This window comes from Otolemur garnettii, unplaced genomic scaffold (genome assembly GCF_000181295.1).
Source record: "Otolemur garnettii isolate 467f Iridium unplaced genomic scaffold, OtoGar3 scaffold00004, whole genome shotgun sequence".
NCBI classification, from domain to species: Eukaryota; Metazoa; Chordata; class Mammalia; order Primates; family Galagidae; genus Otolemur; species Otolemur garnettii.
In genome coordinates, this window is record NW_003852399.1 from 5715630 (window position 1) to 5718418 (window position 2789).

Genomic DNA, 2789 nt, shown 5'->3' on the forward strand with positions numbered 1-2789 from the left:
TCCATGTCCTAACTGCAGCTCTGCTAGAGGGTCACTCCTTACCTTCGTCCTCTATCTACAATGCATCTTTGAATTCCCCTGAGACTCTCCCCCAACCCAAGTTCCTCAGTCAATCCTTTTTACTTTAAATCTCAGAACAAAACGTTGTTGACTTTCACAGTATTCAGTTGTCAAAAAATGTATTCAATCTGGAGGCGCAATACAGAAACAACTATTTTAAGTCTATCTGCCTGTGCTTAGTAGTATATTGCGTTAGCTCTAACAACCGTGAGAAGAGAGATGATATTATCAGTTTCATTTAGTGATATAAGTAATGCATGAGATTTCCAAGAGTCAGTTAAAAAAAGCACTTTTCTCAGAGAAATGTCTCACCTGTCATCAGAAAAAGTGCCAAAATTGGCAAGGACAAAAGCATTTATAACTATTTAAAGTAGATATGTGGAAAGTCTTCACGCTGTAGAACATCAGAATGAGATCTCCTCTTAAAGTTCTAAGAAATATATAAGAATATTGGTGTGTGTGTGGGGGGGTATTTTTTGTCATCCTTAATTGGCACGGCCAGAAGTTAGTGGGCACATAAGTGTTCTGGACTGAATTGTGTCCCCCACTCCTATTCATATGTTGAAGCCCTAATTCTCAATGTGACTGTATTTGGGGATAGGACCTTTAAAAAGCTAATTAAGGTTAAATGAGGTCATGTGTAGGGACCCAGCCAACACAGCTGATATCTTTCTAAGAGGAGGGATGTGTGCACAGAGGAAAGACCACTGAGGACACTGCCAGAAGATGGCCAGCTGCAAGCCATGGACAGAGGTCTCAGGAGAAAACAAACCTGGCCAAACCTTGATCTTGGACTTAAAGCCTCTAGAACTATGAGAAATAAGTTTCTGTTTTTTAAGTCGCCTGGTCTGTAGTACTCTGTTGTGGCAGCCCTAGCATTCTAAGACAGCAAGGAAGGAATGTCAAACGCCCAGTGAAGCACAGGGTGGCAGATTCTGCCTGCTACAAAATTGTCCTGCCCAAATGCAAATAGCATCCCTTCGGGAAACACCAACCTGGTCCCAACTCTGCCTCTTGTAGGTGACCCTGTGAGACTTCTCTTTGAGAAAAGGCACCAGATTTTCAGATTTTCTTCACCTTTGTTCTGCCAGGGGCTGGCATTGTGTCTGGCGCCCAATGGGAGCTTAGCAATGGTGAAGGAGTGATGTTCTAAAAATTATTCACGTGCTTGTGCATTTTTCTTTTCATCTCAGTTCTACCTGAGGAAATGTCACCCGGGACTTTGTCCTAAGGGATTAGGAAGAGACAGCATGGGGGAGCATTAAGCTCCTGTTGTCAAAAATGGGATTTTGCTGTAAGATATCAATGATGTTCTTTGCCAAGCAACTGTCGGGAGAAGGTATTGTCTAAAGTCCTCTAGTATATCAAGGGCCTGGTTTGGAACTCAGTCAAAGGGTTTTTCCTACAAGTGTTCCGGGAAGATGAAGTGAGCTGGTCAGGGACTGAGTCAGGGAAGTCTTCTGGCTGAGGGTGAAGAGCTTTAGATCAAAAAAATGAAAAACCCCACTGATATGTGGGGCAAGCTGCTGACCTCCTCCCCCTTTTCCTGGCCACCCTGTGTAGAGATTATGCCCCAGACACCTGTGATTCTGTCTTATATTTGTTTGTTTATTATCTTTCTTTCTGACTAGGATGTCAACTCCACAAGGCAGTTCTTTGTCTAGTTAATTACTGCTGTATTTTCAGCATCTAAGACAATACCTGGCAGCTCAGTGAATGTTTATTGAATAAGTGGATGAGTTTTCTTTTCTCTTCCTTTCCCTGTCACATCTCAGGAAAGAGAAGAAGAAACCATTGGAGAGGAAGCCATGCCTAGATTTCCTCTTCTTGCAGAGGAAATCCTAGGCACTGGCTTCCAAAGATTGTGTCAGAAAGATCTAGGGATGGGTGCAGCTCTGACTTACCGCTCATTGTTCTGCATTCCACATTTGTTTCCTTTGAATTCTTTTTAAAAGTTTATGACACATGACATCAGTAATGGCATTGGGCCACTAATTATTCAGTAAATGCACTGATAAAATAGAGCAGATGCCTTGGGTGCTGGTCTATTTCTGGCAAGCAAAGCTGGGAATGTTTTCCATGACCGATGACCTCTACTCAGTAGTGGAGCCTCGAGGGTGCTGGGTCATAGTGGGGCTGCCCAGTGCTGCCTGTCATGTCACTGAAGGAAGCCGTACCTCCTCCTTGTCCATCATCTCTGCAGGAAGCACATGGGGTGGAAAGGCGAAGACAAGATTCTGCATCAGAAAACAATTCTATCAGGAAACCCTGCACATTCACATCACTGAGTTTTGATGAGCCTCATAGGGACTTTTCTTTGCCACATAAAATGTCCCAGGGAACATCAGGCCAAGTGACCCAAGTGACCAAGAATGTGCATTATCACAAAGGATTGGGACCATTAAGTTCTTTGGTTATTGTACACAGAAGGGTCAACCACATTTCTTTGGGATGAGTTATGTGGAGAGTCTTTATTATGGTGGGAAAAGAAAGGAGGTTCACATGCAGAGCAAGTCGTTTGTTACCTGGAACTGTGACTATTCTGAAATGTATTTTCTTCATCTGCATAAAGGAGAGACCTAATGCATTACTGATATAAATAATAATAGGGTAAAACAATGGGCTTCTGATCTATACGTAGTAATGTCATCATAAAAATAACTTTCATCTGGCCAGTGGTGCCATGCTGACCAGATGCTTTCACACCAGTATGCTACTTATTCTTATCA